This window comes from Sminthopsis crassicaudata, chromosome 1, assembly GCF_048593235.1.
Source record: "Sminthopsis crassicaudata isolate SCR6 chromosome 1, ASM4859323v1, whole genome shotgun sequence".
Lineage (NCBI taxonomy): Eukaryota > Metazoa > Chordata > Mammalia > Dasyuromorphia > Dasyuridae > Sminthopsis > Sminthopsis crassicaudata.
Window position 1 is genome coordinate 547,445,136 of NC_133617.1, and position 22,569 is coordinate 547,467,704.

Here is a 22,569-nt window from a genome sequence, read left to right on the forward strand (position 1 = left end):
CAGTAAGGAAGACTCTAAATAGACCCAGGGAAACATATTGTCTAATGAGGCTTTGTTGCCTTGGACTCAAACCCAACCCTTGCTATGCCTGTGAATTTGGAACTTCCAACATTCTTGACTTTTAAGGATATAAGAGAAGTCTAAACCACCATAATAAAACCAACCACTAAATGACTCTCAAATGAGAAAAGGTAATGGGATCCTGAGGCTAAATTATGAAAGGACCTGAATGGACTTGTTGTTCCAGACAATTTTTGCTTTGTCAATAATTTTTCATCTCTATCAATACAACCACTGAAGACCTGAAAAGCTGAAGGTTCTCTCCCAAAAGGATTGGTGGGAGTAATTTGGAAAAGTAGTTCAAGAAGTCATTGAACTCTGCTCACTGTCATTATCATAATTCCTCTAAGTCTCTGCAGCCTCCTCAAAGGAAATTTCCCTCTCCAAAGGGATCCTGTGAAGTATGGCAGACAGATTTGATTCAGTTCTCTATCTGCAATGATTATAAGTCTGGGGCTGTGATAATATGTATGTTTTCTCAGTGGGTAAAGATTTTCCATGCATACTAAGCAATGCTACAATTGCCAAGTCTTTAGTTGAGCACACTATTCTATATTGGGGAGTCTTCAAAGATATCCATAGTAATAGGGGCACTCACTTTACAAGTCAGCTCTACTCTGAGTTACAATAGTCCTCCCTTATATTCCACATGCTTCAGTGTATCTATAACTCCCAGTTCTCAGAATTGTAGGAATTTATTAATGGGATTATTAAGACCCTAATAGGCACACTAACTGAACCATTTTTCTTTCCTTATTGAAAGTTTTATCTTCAGTCCTAATAAAGCTTACATCCTAGTTATTTGGCTCATTCAAATTTATTCCTTTGTGAGACTGTCACAGACTATCCTATGTCCTTGTTTCCCTGTGTCCATTACACTTCCACCCATACTTCATTGGCTACTTATTACTGGAGACTATCCCAGATGGTATCTGAAAGGCATAAAAATGTTTCTCACTTTTTCTTGGTAGGTCCAGTTCCCTGTAGTATCCCTCAACTTCATGTAGGTGACTGGTTCTATTGGATGTGGTACCTGAGGAAACACTCCCTCAAGCCCCAGTGAAAAGACCTTATCAGGTACTGTTGAACACCCTTATAATTGCCAGATTGTAAGAAGTGGACTCCTAGATATACCTCTCCCATCTGAAGAAAGCTCCTATTCTTTTTTGGATGATTGAATCCACTGGTAACCTGATTGCAGTTATCCAGAAGGGTCAGAAGCTGCTGACTTCAGGTGTAGATAACTCCTTCTAAGAGATAAAGAAGACAATATTTGATGTAGACAGCAGTCCCAAGACTCAGGACATGTGCTAAGTAATGCTGATTTTATCTTGCTTTACTAGTGTGTTTTTTTAATAGGAACCTTTATTATAAGACTCTGACCTGCAGAACCCACTTTACCTTGCCTTTATTTCTGGGACTTCAAGTTTCTTACTGCTGTGGATATGCCCCACATCCAGTGAAGCAAGTTCTCCAAGGGTTTATCAGATAGATAACTTCTCTTAACTGATTGCTGGATTTGTATATGAAAAACATTCCTTCTATGTTTTGCTCTCTTTGTGATTTCTCCAAATACCTTGTCCCTTTTCAAGTCTACTTGATTTTTCCACAATATCACTTAGGACCCTATTCTTACCTGAATGTCTCAGAAGATCCTACCTATGAGTGTCTTCCCTGAGAAAACCATCATCTATGGTGGAGATCCTTTGTTTTCTACTGAGTCAGTAGTCCAGTTAGTCATATTGGCAGAGAACTTAACTGTGTATATGTATTTTCCTACTAACCCATTCTAGTGGCAGGCAATATTAAAGTCTGTCCCTTCTTCTTGCAATTCTACAATGAGGTTTAACTCTTATGGAACTACTGCCTATTCTCCTTAAACTTGTGACTACTTTTCTCAACCAAATGCTATTTCTATTCTAGGGACCTTACTCTGAGGGCTCCAGTTGTACTCATCTCTTTACTATCTCCCTCTGGAGTAAGCCTTTTTTCTTTCTGTATGGTCTATAAATCTCTTTTCTCCTCTTCAGTAGGAACATGTGGACTTGAGCTTCTTTCTGCAGATGTGGATATTCATGTTTCATAGCACCTGATTATCATTAGCCATATCTTGTGTCAGGCATGAGATCTCAATCCTGGAGTAGAATAATGGTGGATTACCCTCCATATAATACTTCCAATGTTCAGGATTTATTCCCTTAGAGTAGCAGTCTACAATCTATTGCATGAGATTTCTGAATCTTTCAAGTTCATCTCCCAAATCCTCCACAAGATTCAGGGAGAAATAGATTCCTTCTCTGTCTTCAGAATTTGCAGATCATTGATACCCTCACCACTATGCAGGGAGTTGCTGCCTATATCAGTGAGTAATCTTGCTTCTTTGTTACCTGATCTGGCACCATTCATGATGATATCTACCTACTCCAAGAGAAGGTCAACTTGATATCTTGGGGCAATGGTATGATGAAATCTTTAGTAGGCTCCCTGGAGATTTGGGCCTCTCTCCCTGCTCTAGTCTCTCTACTCTCCTGACTGTCTTCGTCATTATAATATTAGTGTAGGCTATAGAAAATTGCCTCTGTGATATTCTTCCACGATAATTAATAAAATTATATTCCACCAAATTTTGTCTCCTTGGCCTTCAGACTACTTTGACTGGAAATGTAGAATTGGAATGACTGCATTTACTAATCACTGTGATTTGCTTGAGTTCTCTTATTATCCAAGAGAAGCTAAAATAACTTGGACATCAGAATCAGCCAATCAGGAGGCAGAATAAGTGTTGCTTGAACTTGATACACCAGTGATCTTTATGGTGTTCACTGGATGAACTTTAAACACCTTTGTTAGCACTAGTCACAAGGTTGGTTCAAACTGGTTCACATCAGTCCCAAATGGATAGAGCTATACAAACATCCTGGTTCCGAGTATTCTGTACTCCACTCATTTCCTGGAACTCTCATTTCCCAATATCCAAAACTTCTAGAACATCCTCCCAGCCTTCTCCTTTTGTTGTAAAGCCATATAACTCATTTCTTAAAACCCAAATCTTCAGAGCAGCAGGCTAAGCTCTTAGTGTTTTGCAAGGGCCCATGTGTTGTACTCTCCCAATAAACACTTCCAACTTTCTACTTGAATTGTGCCTTCATTCCCTTTGTTAAGGTGGACATTGTGTCTTAATCAAATTGTCAATTAATCGGTTTTTAGCTCCCTATTTATTTGTTCAAGCTGGCCAGAACTCTGGAGATGATATGAAATTTCAAGATTAGAATATACCTGGGAAAAGACTAAGTCAATAAATTGAGACTCTCTATCAGTCAACTCAGGCAGGTGGACCATATCTGGAGCAATCTCTTCAATCAGTATTTTAGCTACAATGGAACTAGCAGCTTTTGAAGCAGGGGAAGCTTCAATCCAGCTAGTTAATTAATTAATTAATTAACCACAATCAAATAGTGTTTAAAATGTCCTGCCTTGGACATATTTACAAAAGCAATCTGCAGGTGTTCAAAAAGAATGTAAGCAAGGGGTTGGCTACGAAAATCTGCAGCTTTGAAAGCATGTTAATTAAAGGATAAACAGATAGGGACAGTTTGAAGTTATACAGGAGGCAATTGAGGTGATACAAACCAAGAGCAACTGACCCTCACCTAATTGAATTAATTATTCCCTGTGTGCCATAATGTTCCACAGAAGAAACTGAAAAAACATCCAGCTCCTAGAGAGCTATTTTGCACTGTATTGCTTTCATTTTTTAGCTTAAGCATCATTGTAGGAAAAATGATGCCATCCCATCCTGTGTCATCAAGTTTGTCAGGAGGCTTGTCTGAAGGTATCAAAAAATCTTGAAGGTGGAAAATGAAAGAAGGATCTTTCAAAGCTGCAGATTTAGCAGCTATATCTGCTTGCACATTTTCAAGGGGAAAAGGATCAGTTCCATTTATATGCAGAGCAGTACACAATGGCTAATGCTCTGGGCAATTTTATCTTTGATTTGTTAATTACTTTGTTAATAACTTTACCAGAGAAGGTAAAAATCCTCACTCTAACTATAATATCCCAATGGCTTTGGTTTAATATTCGCCATCCTTCACAAAGGAGAAATAATTAGTATAGAATCAAATCTGGATTGTCTAGAGCAGTGGTCCTCAAACTTTTTAAATAGGGGGCCAGTTCACTGTCCCTCAGACTGTTGGAGGGCCAGACTATAGTAAAAACAAAAGCTCACACTCAGCCCATTTGCTGACCCGGTGGGCCCCATAAACGTCCTCAGCACCGCATCTGGCCCGTGGGCCATAGTTTGAGAACCCCTGGAGAGGAACATCAATAAAGTCACTATAAAGTTTCTCAACTAAATCAACGGCAGAAGACAATTAATCTGGGACAGGGAGATCAAGGAGCAATGTTTCAGAGTTCAGTACAAAACAGCTCTTAATTAGTAACATTTTCCCTACTACATAGTGTCACTTAGTATCTAGCAAGCCTGTGATCAGTAAAGTGCATTGACACAAAGCAGAACTTCAACTTTCTGAGGGCACTAAATGGATAATGAATTTCAAAGTATAATGTCAAAAGCTTTCTTCACCAAAAGGACAATGGCTTCTCTAGCTCCTGGGCATGGTGAAGCACCTGTACCTGCATTTGCCAACTGAGCTGAATAAGCCAAAAGAAACGTTGTAGGTCCCCCTGATTTTGTGAGAACACCAGCCACCTTTCATTCATGTACAAAAAGAGTGAAGGGCTTACCATAGGGTTTGGGAGTTGGAGCAAACCTCAGTGTTCTCTTCAATTCTGTGAGGACAGTGAAATGTTCAAACTCAAGACGTTCAGGAATCTGTTTTTTGGCTAAAGCATTAAGACATTTAATAATTTCATTAAATGATAGAATCACTGGCAACAAAATCCTGCAGCTCCCAAAATTTAAATAATTGCCCTTTTTGCCTTAGGAACTGACAACTGTTTGGATTGCCTAGAGGTTTTTCAGAGAAATAGAAGGTGTTCCAGCTGATAAAACAAAGCCAAGACACTCTAGCTGAGGCTTGCACCACTCTACCTTTGATCTAGATACCTTGCATGCACAATGGTAGAGCTAGATGAGGAGAGGATGACTATTCCTTTGACAGATTTCAATGATAGATGAGGTTAATAGGAAGTAAATCAATATATTGAATTAAAACTGAGTTTGTGAAGACAATAAAGGCTAAGTATTGCTATAAATTTGAGAGAATAAAGTGGGAGACTGAATAAAACCTTGACACAAATGAGTTCATGTTCACTGCTGATTATTGCAGGTAATTGAAAATGAGTGTCTGGATTCAGGGCTTATAGGGATACTAAAAAATATGGCACACAAATCTAATGATCATAAAACAGAAGGAAATAGACCAATGGTGATGGGGGTAAGTATCAGAGGATGCCTTGGTATAACATATACATTAATTGCATGCAAATCTTACACAAACTGGTAAATAGATTTCTGATCAGGCTCTAATTTGGGTTTCTTAATGGGTGATATAAAGGTATTAGAGGGAAACCTACATGGGATAATAAACCCTTGTTCTGTCAATGAATTTGTGATGGGTACAATGCCTTCAACGGCTTCTCTAGATAGGAAATACTGAAGTAGAGATGATGGTGACCTTCCTTTTGTAGTTATGGTGACTGGGACTGCTGATTTTGATGAGAGTTGGGGTCCCTTTAAGATTCCTAATTGCCCAACCCATGACTGACCTTGATCAAAGGCACCCTTTGAATATCTGAGCCCAGCCCCCCCACTCTCAGCTCAGCTTCCCCCAGCCCTCACCTGATCTGGGCTAACTGAAAAGCCCACCAGAACTGGGTACCGCCCATCATATTCTAGGTATAAAAGAAACAAGCTGGAACGCCCTCTTTGCAGGAGCCCTCCCAGCCAACACATGGTATCCTTCCAGCCATGTAAGGGTGCCTGCCCGCCCAGCGGCCACCTTTGGCCCTGGCGTCTTTCTAACTGAGCTTTACTTCCAAATTCCTACAATAAGCCTTTTATTTATCAATCTAGGTTTTTGGGCCTGTAAACTCATTTTATAGGGGACATTGTGCCTCATGGGATCATCTATGTGCCGAGAAATGGGGTTCCCCCTTTCCTTTCCCTCATTAATTTTAAGAGACCCACATCATGGAAGACATAGCCCAGAAAGAATTAGGAAATATCTTAGTGAATGCTAAAGCCATTATCACAAATGTTTTAAGCAGGTAAGGAAATAGTGAAAGAAGTTTATCATCAGGGAAATTAAGATTTATACTCATATTTACAAATTTATATTCATATTTATAAATACCTAATTTGATATTATTATTAATTAATAATGGAAATAAGGAAGTTGGATTGTTTGGTGAACCATAAGATTAAGTAAGATATTGTCTGGAAGATATAAAATGGTGGGAATGAATTTAGATAGGAAATCTCCCCCCAACAGATTAACTGGTACATTAGCTCTCCATAAGAAGAAATGCAAAACAAGAAAGGTTCTTGACATGATATTCCTTCTGTTTCCAGAATCTTTATAGACTGAATAATAGGACTGGCAGAGCAGGGTTTTAAGTTAAGATAGAATGAGTACTCCAGTTTCAATAAGCAAATATATGGGGTGCCAGCAATTTTTAAGAGTAATGCTCAGTTCTCCAGTTAAGAGTATAACAGGACCAAAGATGTAAAAATATTACCATTCCCTGCCTCTTCTCTGTACCTTCCTGCATGGAAGTTTTCCTATTATTCATGGTCCTCTCATTTTGTTCCTGGATCTTTCTATATCCATTATTCCTTTCCATTTGATTTAAGAGATATCTGAATCTACCCTCTCTTGATGAGTCATAATTTTGTCTATAAGAACAAATTAGATTTGATTCTTTGAGATGGATTTCTCACCCTATTGTGAGCCAAAGAAAGTCCAACCCTTTCCCCTAACTAATTTAAGGGAATTAAGGTAACAATGCTTTAATTACTCCTTGTCAAAAGAATTTAAAGGTGAAAATAATCTATTTAACCCTGCCAAAAGGAAGTTTTAAATTATCTAGGTGGATAACTGGCAGAAAAATGAAGAAATATCAATTTCACTGTTAGAGCTTCCTACATGAAATAATGAAAAAAAAAAAGTAAAGAAAAATGGAGGGCAACAGAATATTGAGTTCTATTTTAAAAATTAAAATTATGGCCATGTAATTTTTAGAAAAGTAATAAAATTTAAATGTTTCAGAGCTTTTAATCCCAAACAGATCAGTTATGTATTCAAACAGTTCCTCTTGATACAATGGGGGATATTCTTTTAAAGGAAAAGTATTTGTGGTATATCAAGGCAGGTTCACCAAGGCAGTTTGGAGCGATTTACCTCAGGTTTGGAGAATTTGGGTGCAAAGAATGAGGGAAATCCAATTTACCAAGGCCAGTGTCCATGCCTTCCCTCTTGGATTTCTTATAGGGACTCCCTTTTTGTAGGGTTGGTCAAAGAAGATCTACATTATGCCCCCATATGGCTCCCCAGAAATGTGGGCCCCAAAATGTTCAATATTGCAAGAAAAACTGATGTAGTAGGAACTCCAACAATAATAGAGACTCCAATGTTTTGCTTTTTTTGTTCTCAGTAGTATTTATTTTTCCAAATACATGTAAAGATAGTTTTCAACATTCATTTTTGTAAGATTTTGTGTGCCAAATTTTTCTCCCCTTTTCCCAAAACAGAAAATAATGTCATATAGGTTAAATATATCCAGTTCTCTTAAACATATTTCCATATTTGTCGTGTTGTGCAAAAAAAAAATCAGATCAAAAAGGAAAAAACCATGAAAAAGAAAAAAAATGAACAAAAATGAAAATACTATGCATTCAAATAGCAGCCCTGAGTGAAACAAGGCTGGCAAATGAAGGCCAAGTCAAAGCTGGATACATATTTTTTTGGAGTGCCATAGTAAAGGGGAACATGTAAAGCTGGTGTAGGTTTTGCAATCAGAATTGTTCTAAGCAACAAGCTTGTATACCCACCAAAAGGAGTGAATAACATACTCATGACAATACAGTTGCCTCTTAAAGGAAAGCTTCATGCCTCCCTTAACAGTATATGCTCTCACCCTGATGAACTTGATGAAGCCAAAGAAAAATTGATGAAGACCTGGAGATCTTCATTACTAAGGTGCTGAAAGAGGACAAGCTTTTAATTCTGGGTGATTTTAATACAAGAGTAGGCACTGACTGCCAGAAATAGCAAGGAGCTCTTGAGAGGAATGGAGTTGGAAAAAACAACAGCAATGGTTATTAACACTGAAGACTTGTGCATCTCATGACCTTCTCATTTTTTACATAAAATGTTTACCTAAATGCAATAAAACTTCATGGAAGCATCCTCACAGCTAACATTGGCATTTAATAGACTATATCATCATGAAGAGAAGAGATTAAAGAATATGAGAGTGATGAAGGCAATGTGTGGTGCAGAGAGGTGGACCAACCATAGACTTATTCTCTACAAAATGAATATTTTCGTTCAACAAAAATGGTGGTCCAAAGCAAGATGAGTGCCAAAAGATTTAATATGAATAGATTAGAGCACTTCTCTCAGTAGGAACAGTTGCTAAATTGGGGGGAAATCTGAACTGATATATAGTTTGTAGTGAAGCCGAAAAGGAGTGGGCAGCTTTCAGAGATTTGGTTCATAGCATTGCAATTACTCCTCTCAGTCAGACCACTTGCAGACCTCAAGATTGGTTTAACAAAAAAAGGGAAAATTCAGAAATTGCTAAACAAAAAAGAGAGTTCAATAGTGTTTACTTATGGGATCCATCTCTAACCATTGCTAAGAAGGTAGAATTTGCCTCTATCAAAAGTAAAATGAAAACATCACTTAGAAAGATACAGTACTCTTGGTTCAGTAAAAAGACAAATGAAAGTCAGTTTTGTGGTGATAGTAACAATCCAAAGTGCTTTTATGATGCTTTGGAGGCTATTTATGGTCCAAAGATTTTTGACATATTTCAACTATTCAGTATTGATGGAGCCATGTTGATTTAGTGATAAGGACATGATCCTGGAGAAATGGACTGAATACTTCCATATTGTTCTCAACAGACCATCATCAACCAATGTTTAAGTCATTGACTGTATCCTTAAGATGAAAGTCAATCTTAGCTAATTAAACTTCCAACTGAGGAAGAAAATTTGAATGCCTTAGACTCTTCTCATGTGGCAAAATGTATGGTACTAATTTTATTCCAGACTACCAGGATAACATGTCCTCTCAAAGAAGGAGCTATGATCTCTGAGTGAAACAGAATTTTACAGTAGCTTAAAAGAAATGCAAATTTCAAGACATCTCTACTCCAAATAAAGACTATTTGTGCCTGATCTCTGGTATAGCCTTTTGAGCTCATATTTTTCAATCAATCACAGATGAATACTCTGTACCTTGACTCCAACATACTCATATAATTTTAGTCCTCTTTGAGAATGAAGGCTAAGCAACCAATCATTTGCCCTAGTCAACATTATGTCATCAATGTGAAGTAAATCTGCTATCATATATATGTGCCTACCAGATTGGGGTAGTATGATGACAAGTTCAGATAGTTCTTAGCAGGTATAGAACATGTATACTGGACTCCTACCCAAGTGAAATTAAGCTGTTCTTGGGTACTGTGTTACAGGAAATGAGGGGAAGAAACATTGAGACTAATAACCCTATAGAACCTTGACTTTGATCCTGATCCCATCATTCACAGGGTTAGGAACAGTTATAGTAATGGACATGATAAATTTGTTTGGTTCTCTGTAGTATTATTATAGGTAACCAGGTGACATCTGCCTTCTTTACAGATTTTAAGGTTTTTGAAAAGTGAACTGGCATAATGAAATATTCTAGCTCTCTTTATTTTTATCCCTATATAAGAAATACTTTTCATTCATATGGGGACTCCCATAATGCTTGAAATTTGCAACTCTAAGAATTTCCATTTGACTCTTCCCACAATAACTGGTATAGTACCAGCACAAGACTGATTACTAGGAGCCCATGATAGCTCTTTCCCCTAATGTCTGTTTTTTATAACCTCTCCAAATTGAGCAGATTTACAAATGCCTTAGGCTTGGATGGACCTAAAAGATCCTTACTGCCTTGGTGAAATTTTCCTGTATAATTTTACTAGTATTGCCATAGCTTTGCCATCAATTGCTTTCTTAACAATTCTATGTTTTGGGAACCATATTGAAAGCTACTTCAAGAAGAGAATGTTATTACCCTTTGCTCACCCAGCAGGTGGTGAATTCGCAATTGTGACTTCCAGCTTCTATTGACACAGAGTGTTATTTACCCAAGCCACAGCTATCCCAAACAGCTGTTCAAGTTTCACCAGTTGATGAGACTACATGTACATGGTTGTGTGGCAGGAGAGACCCATAACTCAAATTATGCAGATGACCCTTAAGGGAGAAACAGGTGGAATAAAGAAAGGAGAGAAAGACAGAGACAGAGACAGACAAAGCCAGAGAGGGAAAAGTTATAAAAATATTATGCCTTTGTCATTAGAAAGTTAAACATTTATTGTTCTAGAAATTCAATCCTACATTTCCTTTAACATAAAATCCTATAAGCTTCCTTCAACTTTGTTATGTACAGTAAAAGCAAAGAAAGCAAGATGAGCAAATAGAGTGTATTGTTTAAGTAGAGAAAGAGTACTAACCATGTCACTTAAGCTTGTGCAATGCCATGTTTATTCAAAATGCGTCTTAAGTCAAGAAAAGAACTCGCTTTCACCCTATAGTTGACCAATGCTAGTAATTGGCAGACACTTGGCAGTTGCAGGTATACTTTATAGGTTGCCCCCATATTTCCAAACACAGAAGGGTATTTGGATCAAAACAAACAGTGAAATGGTTGGTTGCCATAGTGTTCATAGTTCTAGGCAGTTGTTGTCAGGGACTTCTAGCCTTAAATGGTGTCACAACTCATTGCTCTAGAGTGTTGCAAATGGGTGAGCTAGAATCTCTGTCTATTGGTTGTGTAGGATATTTCTCTGCTCTTGATCTGATTCAAGAATCTATTATTTGAAAAGATGAAGATAAAGGATTTGATGTACCTAGGGCCTTAAAGGTGATTTGCATAACATTCTCCTTATTGATAGAGATTAATTATCTTTACTCTGAAGATCTCAGGTGAGATCTCAGGAAAGGAAAAAATCTTGGTCTTCTGGTTTTTAATTTCTAGAAAGAAGATAAGCAGTTCTAGATTTTCTTCAAGTGAGGTCACTAGGCAAAATCAATATCTAGTAGTATCCTGGACCTGGAACCAGGAAGATGAGGGTTCAAATATAGCCTCCAACTCTTACCAACTATTGATCTGAACAAGTCACTAAATTCCATCTTTCTCAATTTCCTCATCCGTAAAAATGGAGATAATGCCACTGACATCCCAGGATTGCTGAGAAGATAAAGTGGAATATTTGTTAAGCACTTTGCAAACACTAAAGTTCTCTAGAACTGTTAAATATTTTATAATAAGTAAATAATAAGAATAAGTAGTGAAGCAGAGAGTGGAAATAACATTCACAGGGCTGTATGTCAGGCTCAGAGAAAGAGGCTTCAAGGTCTCTTCCTCATAACATTGTCATTCACTAGATGTCATATAGCAGGAAGAAGTCATATGGAGTCAAATGAATGAGAATTGAATATATATTGAATAATGTTATTTTTAAAAAGCTCACCTCCCTCCAATTCCAATAAGGCAGCCAAAATCAATCAAAGAGGTTCCTTTTAATCATGTAATAAGTGGATTAGAATCCTGTACAGAATATCTACACATGTCCTGATCTGTCCAAGGAATTTCTATTATATGCTAACATGACTCTCTTAGAAGAATCCTCATCCTCATTCACAAAGGGAACTGTATCCATGGTACTTCATACATGCTCATAAAAATTTAACTTCCAATCTTCTATTTCATTTATCATTTGTCTATCTATTTACTCTAGTCCAATCTTATCTATGCTCTCGGGTATTACTACTCCTCTATGTTAAGTCTCTATAACAGAACAGCTACTACAACTATAAATATATTTTCCTTTATGCTGATAGCAGAATGGATAAATTTAGACCTTATTTCCAGTGGATTTCCCTTACCACCATATTGTGTTGCTAAATTTTACAGATATGCTTCTCATGTTATTCTGAACTTTGGACTCTGTGCAAATATAAAAGTTATTCCTTTAAGGCTTTCCATTCAATAACCACTGTTTTCTAATTCAGGTCCGGGCCAAAGCTGCCACCAGCCATTTTTTAAGTGCCCTATTCAACTTCATAGGAAACAATCCTGGTCCTGGCTGGATTCCCAGTCTCTTCAACATTACTACTGTGCCTTCTTTCTTGTCTCGTCACTTTTCATGATCCCTTTGTACACACCTCAGACACAATGACACTTTTGGGAATTCAGGGGAAAAATGTCTGTTCAGATGCATACCACATCTAAGTCTTTATGACAGCACTGCCAGAATAGCATACAAGAGGAAGCCATAACTACCCATTATATTAAAATAATTGGTAAGTCAAAATTAGGAACTTTTGCAGTATCTACTATTAGGCCATGTTTTTATACTACTTTAATGTTTGCAAAACATTTTCTTCAAAACAACATTATGAGTTAATGTTATAGATCAAAAATTGAGAGATTAGAAGCTATCTGCTCCAATATCTAAATGTACAGGTCCTGTTAGATTAAATAACAAAGGGAGCAAATAGTAGCACAAGAATTCTAATCAAGGTATTCTAATTCCAAATAAGTACCTTTTCACTGTATCATCCAGTGAAAATATTGTTATTCCCACCTTACAGGTGATGAAACTGAAGCTTAAAGAGGGTGACTGGAGCTAGAAAGCAACAGAGCTGTGACTTCTGACTTTGACTACAATGCACTTTCCATTGTACAATAATGTCTTTATAATTTAATTAGTTTCTTTCTATCACCAATCAGTTCCTTATTGTTCAAAAGTGTTGCAGTTCTGTACCACTCAAGAATGTTATTAATAACAGGCAAACATAACACTGATATCAATGCTTTAACCTTTCTATCAAATGCATAACTCATTTATTTTTCTCTGACATTTAATAGCCTATCATATTGCCCATGTTAAATTAGTGTGACAGGTTCCTTTCTCCCATTTCCCATAGAGTACACACAGATAATCTGTTCCATGAACTCTGGGGACTGGCTTCTGGCTGTACATGATTTACCACAGAGTCCCCTAATTGGCTACTGAGAAGAAAGAGTCAATGTTGCATGGCAATATATCTATTAAAGAAGAAGCAAGTATCCAGCTGTTTTCTTGGCTACAGATCTTACAATGACAGGATGTGACTCTTGTAAGGTTTGGAAAGGACATCTGTACCAAGGGTCCTGATGAGCTAGCTACTCCCATGTAGCTGACGTTGGAAGTTATACATGCTGTATAGCTTAGCTGTATACATACAGTTAAGTCTGCATTTGTGTCTGGCAGTCTCTATCTCTTTTGTTTCCCTTCCTTGAGCAGGCAATCTTGTAAATATTGAAAGGTCTGAAAGTCTGGGGTTATAGTAACAGCAACATTTCCCAAAAATATAGCAGCAGCAAAAGGGCAATGGTAGTGGTTGATGATAAAAATGGCTAATATTTGAAAAAGGCCACCAGAAAGTGGAAGTGGAAGACAGGAAGGTCATTTTACTGACAGGGTGGTACTAGAAATTATTCAATGTCAAACAAAGTGAAATAAGCAGCTAATTAGTTTCCTTTCAATTTAATCTAGTAAATAGCTTACATAACAGCCTCCCAGATTGTAACTGTTGTTATAAGTTAATTCAATGAATCCTGTTTAATTTTTTTACATGCATGCTACATTTATTCTAAATTTGACATTATTTTCTGTTGAAGTATAAATAACCTATTCTCTTTTGAAATCATATTGTGCATCAGGTAGATCTTTTCTTTTTACTCCCTTCTTTAAAGAATTTAAAAGTCTAAATATTTTTAAACAATAACTATAATTAAGGGTGCTAAGGTGGGGGCTGAGACAATGAGTATGAAAAAGGGTACTTGATACTGTAAAGAAATGTTATAACTCCCCAGAGCTAAGCCTGGGTCAATCAAAGTGATTGAATAGAAGACAAGGCATAGTACAAGTCAACAATCCTGTGGTTACAGTTGAACAGTGCTTCTAGGCTCAACTAAAGTCTTCTTATAACTTCACTGGCTTCTTCTCTAAGGATCTGGAATCACCAACTCATTCTAACAAAAAGAGCCTATTATTCACCATGGAACAATGGAAAGAGTTAGGAATAAGAAATCCTAAATTCAAATGCACTCTCTAATGCTCACAATGTTTGTGTCACTGAATATGTCACTTAATTTCCTTGGGACTCATTTTCCTAGTTTACAAAAACAAGGATCAAGAATGGTTATTTTGAAGCATAAATCCTAATCTTTTTAGGGAATAGCAGGATAAAGAAATGTGGTCAGATGGTCAATGGAAGGAAGACTGGGTTTTTCATTAGAGGTCAAAAGGATAAATATCATTTTCTGGCTTTTCTCTTCTAACTTTATTTTAGAGCAGTGCAAAAACTCTCCTTATCTCTTTTTTTAAATTTGTTTTCTTCATCCCATCCCCTTTTAGTATATTTCAATAAGGTAATCTTAGTTTTAGAATCATTTTGTCAACCAGTGTAACACCTCATTTATTTTTTTTTCTCTTGGTGAAAAAAATAATATTTCAATGACAAATTATACATAAAAAGCAATAGAGTATTGTGAGGGGATCACAGAATTTAGTGTCAGATCATAAAATTCCAAGCCTACCATTTACTATTTTTATAAAAGTGGCCAAATCATTTCATCTCCCTATGTCTTAGAGGGGGTTGGACTAGATCATTTTTAAGATCCATTACAGTATTAAATCTATACATGATAGAAGAAGGTCAATCTAGATGGTGAAATAGGAGACAGAAATATAGCCAAATTCTCCCACAACTATTTTAACAAAAATATAAGAAAGCAATTAGGAAGTTGAAGAAGAAATCATAGTTGGATCATATTTTCAGCCCAAGGATATAAATTTGACTCACATACAAAAGATTAGGCTAGAAACTATGAAACATGGTAGGACCAAAATGATGAATTCAGCCCCTGATTTTCCAATAAGGCAGGACCAGTAGTACAGTCTGGAAGCTCAAGATAATCTAGAATATATGTTAGACTCAGCCTCAAACCCAAAACACAGTTGGGTCAGAAATGTTAGGTCAGCTAGAATAAACTTAGCTCCACATTCAGAACAAAACTAGGCCAGCATTAGCCTCTCTGAAGATGAATCATATACAGTTGGGCACAAAGCTTCTTAAACTGAGGGTCACACCCCCATATGGTGTTGTGTAATTGAATGTAAGAGTAATGAAATTATGATTCATTATCAGTGTTTGATTGCTTTCCCTATTTTAAATACCTATATACCCAGGGTCACATAAAAATTTTTCAAGCAAAAAGGGTTTTCAAGTGGAAAAAGTTTAAGAAGTCCTGGGCAAGTAAAACTTTAAAGGAGAAGGGAGCATGGAGTATATTTGAAAGGCAAAAATTATCAGCTTACAATCTAGAAAAACCTAACCACCAAAACTAAATATAATCCTATAAGGGGAAGAAAATAGATCTTTAATGAGATAGAGGACTTCCAGGCATTTCTGATGAAAATGACAGCGATGACTAGAAAGTTTGAAATACATATACTGGAGAAAAGAGAAAGCTAAAAAGATAAATATAAGCAAGTAACCTTAAGGAACATTATAAGAATAAAGTTTGGTTAATTAAAAAAGTATTTTTAATTTTATTTTTTCAAGTGCCATGTAAAAAACAATTTTAAACATTCATTCAAAAAGTTTGCGTTCCAAATTTCCTTCTTCTCTCTTCCCCATTCTTTGAGAAAGCAAGTAATTTGATATAGGTTATAAATGTTCTTCCAAGCAAAACATAATTCCATATTGGACATTTTATGAAAGAAAACACAAGCCAAAAATATATATTTTTTAAGTATGCTTTGATCTACATTTAGATTACACCAGTTCTTTCTTTAGTGGATTCGTCACCTTAAGTCTTTTGGAATTATCTTGGATCATTGTATACTGAAAACAGAAAATGATCATTTTTGTCATTGTGCACAGTGTTCTGTTTCTGCTCACTTCACTTTGTATCAGTTCATGTAAGTCTTTCCAAGTTCTTCTAAAAGAGACCTGTGTTACAGGGAGCCACCTGCTAGTGGCTGCTGGAGATCTAATTCTGACCAGCAGAACAGATCCCTTCATGTGAAAGGATGATAAAAATTCAAGGAGACTGAGAGGCAGTTGCATTCTCTGATCTCTTTCTTCTTCTCTCTTGCTTCCAATTTATTTCATTCCCAATTCACAAGAAACATCTGTATCAGTAAAGGCTAATTTGCAAATCCAAGTATGTTATGATTCACAGCTATGGGGGCTTTTGGAGAACTGATAGCCCTTAATGGTACAGTTCCCTTTAACCATTACTGGCTTTCTGGTTTTTGCACTTAGGCATGGTCTTTAACAATCCTGCTCATTATTTTTATAGTACAATAGTATTCCATCACAATCATATACCACAATCCTAACTATTTTACCCCCAGATTATCATACTCTAACCTCTCTGATTCTATAACATGGAAGCTGCTATATCTTGTGTGATCCTAATTATGGCTCCATGGTATTTGAATTATTTCTTTCTGGAAGTTTGCAATATTTTCTTTTTCTTTTTTAAATGCATCTATTTATTTAAAACTTAAATGCAAAATAAGAAAACAACAAATCAGAAAAAGATCTCTTTCAAAATTTAGCAATGTTATTTCTATGTATTTTCTTTGTTAGATCTCTTTGAGGTGATCTGTGGATTTTTTCTGTTTCTACTTTCCACTCTTGTTCCATCATTTCAGGGCAATTTTCCTTATTTCTTGTATTATTTTGTCAAGATTCCTTTTCTGATCATAGCTTTCAGGGAATCCAACTATTCTTATGTTTTCTCTTCTTGATCTGTTGTATAGATATGTTGCTTTTCTTATAATATTTTTACATTCTTTTCTAATTTTTCTTTCCTTATGAAATAATTTATTAGTTCTTGTTCATTTATAACTTCACTGGTTTCCCCTTGCCCAATTCTAATTTTCAAAGAGTCATTTTTTTTAAGGCTTTGGATCTCCTTTGTTGGTTGATTTTCTTTTTATAATCATTTTGTTTTTCTTGTGTGGTTCTTTTATTCTCTTAGATTTTCTTCAATTCCTCTCATTAAAATTTTAAATTCTTTTAAGTTCTTCTATAAATTCTTTTTAAGCAGGTAGCCATTTAACATTACTTTTTGGTATAAGAGAAACCTATTTACTTTAGTATTTTTCTTTGTGGGTGAACCCCATTCTTTCCTATTCTCACAATAACTTTCTGTGATTGGATTCTCTCTCCTCTGCAGAATAATTAAAAAAAAAAAAAAAAAAAAAAAAAAAAAAAAAGATCTTAACAGTGTAATTGCCTGGGGCATTAGGTTGGGAGAAATGGTGCCTCTAGCTTCAGGTCTTTTTTCCCTATGACTTAGAACCCAAAATAAAGGATTGCACTGTTTTGTAAGTGTCTGCCCAGCTTTACTGCTTCTGCACTCACCTAGTATGTACTGATTCCTTCTCTCCCCCGTCAGTATCTCAGTACTGGCTTGGTGTTCCTTATCAGGAGAGGTTTCCTCCATCTTCCCCAACTCAGAACTCTTAACTCTCCGTGGTAGCAGAGGCTACCTCCTAACTGAGCTAGTTCCAGTGCTCTGGACTTGCTGTTTCTGTGAAGCTAGCCTAAAGATATTTACATTTCATAACATTTTTCCTCTATCCTGAAGTCTTTTGATAGAATGGATGTTACTTAAACTTCACTTATATTTGAAATGATAAAAACACAGAACACATACAAATACAAAGATTTTGGTATAGAAATACATCCAAGGGAATGGAGAGGGGAAAGAAGATAATAAAATAGAGGATATAAACCTTGAAATTGAAGGTGGAATGGAGATATTTAAAAGAAAAGATAGGGTTTAAACTATATTTGGGCTCTAGATGAGGGGGAAAGAAGAATACAGAGAAACTTAAGGAGAGTATATATAGAACATTAGTATATGTGCATTAGTGCTGAGCATAATCCTTCTCCATTCTAGAGGAACAGGGAATATATGAGAATAGGATGGGTGGAAATACAGAAATAATAATCATAACTGTGAATATTAATCAAATAAATATCCATAAGATGGAAGAGGGTAGTAGAATGGATATAAAGCACAATTCAACAATAAGTTGTGTTTAAGAAACACATCTAAAAAACTAACAATGAGTTAAAAATTAGTGTCTGGATTAAAACTTTAATTATACTAAAACAAAACAGGAATAGTAATCATGATCTCAGACAGGATAACAGAAACATAGATTTGATTAAAATACAAAAACACATTTTCCTAAAGGGCATTGTAGATGATGAATTAATCTCAATATTTGACAAATATGTTCTGAACTAGAGGAGAGATACTGAGATTTGGAGTCCTTGGGTTTTTTTTCCCCTCCACCATGGCTAATCTGTGAATAATTTTGCATGATTTCACACAAAAAATTGATATCATATTGCACCCTAACAGGAATGAGGAAAACATCATGGAAGAAACAATGTTTGATAATGAGTAAGATTTTAATTGGGAGAGATGGAGGTTAAAAGCATTTCAGAAAAGAGGAATAGCATAAGCAAAGATACTAAGCCAGGGAAATTTAAGTGATGTACAGGGAATAGGAAAAAGTCCAATTGGGTAAAAGTGTAGAAGAAAAATAGGAGAGTAGTAGAAGATAAGGTTGGAAAGGAAAATTGGGTGAAAAAATGTGAAGGACCTTGAATGCTGTGTTTGGGGATTTACAGTTGACTGGCAATTATAATAGTAATTAATAATAACTAAGGAAACAATCTGAGCATAGATAATTAATGTCATTGGACTCTTCAGTTAGTCCAAAGACCCCAAACACAGAATTAAGCAAATTTTTATATACAAAAAAACAATTAATCAAATAAATTGAAAAGGTTCACAGCTATAAAATTAACTGTTATACAAACTAGGATACAAAATTAGGTAATTAATTTCTAATTGGAGGAAAGTTTAGAGGTTTTCCAAGTTGGTAGGGGAAAGAGTAAGTTTCAGTCCAGGTGCTAATAGGAAGGCAGATGTTTTGGGATCTTTTATTCATAAAATGAAAAGATGGGGATTAATTATATCCATATGCATATATGAAATGATAAATTATATACTCTATTTTCTCATGAATAAATAACAGAAAAACAACAAAACAGAGAAGAATACATATGGCAACACAAAATGGAGTCAATGCCACAAAATAGAATCTAATTCATCCCTTTAATTCTTACACTAAACTAACTTCATTTTGTACATGGTCTTCATTTTATCTTATTGATACTCATGTTTTGATTATGGAGAAGGGGTTAATCCATCCCATTAATCACTTATTTATATGCCAAATCATATCTTCAGAATCAGAATCAGAATTGCATAAGAAGAAAAGACCACTAGGTGTCACTTTCTCACCCAGCTTAGGCAAACAGTAAATGCAAAGGGCAAAAATAAAAATCTTTCCTAAAGCTAGAAAGATCCATTTGCCAAAGATAGCAAATAATCCATTATCCTGTAACCAAGTAAATCAAGAAAAAGGGTTCCACCAAGAGTTTTTTAGGTCAGATAGTTGTGTTTCTGTTAAAACCCTTTGAATTTCACAGTCAGTTACACTGTCCCTTGACTGATTAATATAAGAAAAACAAACTTGCCTTGTAGTGTTGTAATAAGATCAAGGATCATGTGATTTTGTAAGTGCTAAATTTACTAAAGAATCAACATCAATTTGAAGGAAAGAAATGGATTCACAAATGGCTTGGGCAAACTTCTCATTAACAATTGATAAGTTTCTAGAGGCTTTCTTTCTCTTATGCTGCCATTCCAATGAATGGGAAAAGAAACCGGCCCAGTTTCTTTCACAGTCATTTACTAATGCCTCTTTTTTATGATTATGCAATCTATATTTATGGAAGCATCTCTTCCTGCCAATCCCATATTATGATTAAAGATTGAGGCCAGTAGGACAAATAGGCAACCTCATAAATTCTAAACTAATTTGGGGGAATAGAGTCATATGCCTTATCTCTACAAATCAAAAAAAAATGATCTGGGGAAGCTTAACTCCATGGAAGTTGAGTAGAAATTAATTTTTGTGAACATAACTAATGCCAGATTTAATCCAATCTAAGCCATTTTTGGTGAGATTTGTTAATGAAACATACTTGGGCTCATGATGTGTATAGTTATTGTAAAGACAAGCTCTAGTATATATGACAAAATCTTCCATATTTATGTCAGGGAAGGTAATGTTACAATTGCAATTGATTGCTCTGTCACAGTTAAGGGTAGTATAGGAGCTATAGTTTCACACAATATATAAAGGAAAGGAAGGTGGAGGCACATTAATAGCAACAGAAATAGTCCTATCTTAGCATACTACTGTACTCCTTGGACGGTATTAATTTTTAATAAGATGTAATCATTCCCAGGGGGTAGTAATGGTGTAAAAGTCATGGAGCTAGGATTGATCCAATTAAGTATTTTCCTATTAAGGGCATAGAAGTTATACCCAGCTAAAGCTACAATTGCAAAGCTTCCAATCAAAGGTGGGGCATAAATAGATCTTGATTGTGAATACCATTCTCTGTGAGTAGGATAACATCCAAAACAATTACAAAGAACTTACTTTGGAAAATGCTATATATATCTAGATAAAGAAATGATGAACTATGAATGCAGATTAAAACATACTTTTTTCACTTCATTTTTTTCAGTCTGTTTCTTCTTTCACATCTGTTACAAATAAGAGAACTATGTTATACATGATTGCACATAAGTAACCTACATCAAATTGTTTATCATTTTAACAAGAGGGAGTGAAGGGAAGGAAGTAGAAAAATTCAAAACTTGAAATCTTGTAAAAAATGAATGCTAAAAATCATCTTAGCATATAATTGGAAAAGAATAAAATAGTGTTTTTTAAAAAACTAAAAAAGTCAAATTTATAGGGCTAATATAGCACTTGAGCATATAGCAATGGGTATTATACGGCTATTGGTAAACCAGGTTTAAAAAAAATCAAATCTGCAATATGTGCTGAAAATTCCCAAGTAGAAAAATCCCAAGAAAGAAGGATATTATATTCTGAATCCTCCCTTCTAAAGTTCTCTTGAGAACAGTTGATTGGAAAGGAAAGAGAAATAGGAGAAAAAATCAGAATCACAATAATATCACAAGGATGACCAGATTAATTTTTTAAAATTAAAATAAAAAACATGAAACAGAGAGCAAGTAGAAAATTAGAAAACACTCATCTTCCCAGATTTTTAGCTGAACACTAAAATGGGAACTTTCTGCTTCTCCACCCCTCAGGGAAGAGTTAATGGACTTGGTAGAATTATCAGAAGTAAAAACAAATGGTGAAAATATTATAATAAGGAAAATTTAAAAATGCATTATGAAGCTAAAGAAAGAGTAGGTTTTACATGAGAACAGAGTACACAACAATTAATTTCACAGTGTTTATTGTAGCAGAAGTAGTTTCAATATATGCAACAGGCCTTCTCAGGCAGGTTGAATCTCACCTGTTCCATTGAAATTCTTAATGTTGATTATATCTTTGGAATGGGAATCATGCATCAAAAAAATCTAAAAGGTCAGTTTGATTTCAACTTCTGTACTATGAACTCGTTCTCTAAGTCCATTCTCTAGTTCCAATATGTATCAGCAGTACCTTTTCCTAATAATGATGTATATACTAGGGAGAAAGGTTTTGCCCTTATAAGGATATGACCAAAAAACATCTGTCAAGGAGAAATAAATATGTAGTTCCTTTCCCTTGCTCCCGTGTGTGCTCGTAAGAGAACAATACAAGGGGTAAAACATCAGGCCATTTAAGGTATGTTTCAGAACATAGTTTGCCAATTGTTGTCTTAAGTTCTTTTTTCATACATTCTACTTGACCAGGGTGATAAGAGGTATGAAACATACTTGGTACTCCAAGATAAGAATAAGTTCAGGAGAGAACCTTGACAGTGAAATGAGAATCCCATCTGAGTCAATGCAAGCTGGAGGACCAAACAAGGGAACAAGTTTTTGAGCATTATTTCAGCCATAAAACTAGCATAGTTGTTGCACTAGGAAAAGCTACCTAGCAAGTCAGCTGACCCACAATAATGAGACAAATTTTTGGCATATTGGTAAATTTATTTGTAAAAGCTCAAAAGAAGTATAAGTTGTCTTAGAGAAAGCAATTAGCCCTACCGCTCCCATGAACCCACATGGCCAAGACCTACTTTAGGGGTCTTTCAGGGCCACCATGATTCAGATTTTTTTTATCTTG

The 22,569-nt window shown here is 35.6% G+C and overlaps 1 protein-coding gene across 1 annotated transcript in view; it reads left to right on the top strand.

The window, feature by feature from the left end:
- Positions 1-1,031: 1,031 nt before the first annotated feature.
- Positions 1,032-22,569, top strand: part of STARD4 (StAR related lipid transfer domain containing 4) — an 82,805-nt gene continuing 61,267 nt past the window's right edge. The window contains exon 1 of the mRNA XM_074282000.1: positions 1,032-1,137. The gene's annotated coding sequence lies outside the window, so the exon portion shown is untranslated. The remainder of the gene's footprint in view (positions 1,138-22,569) is intronic.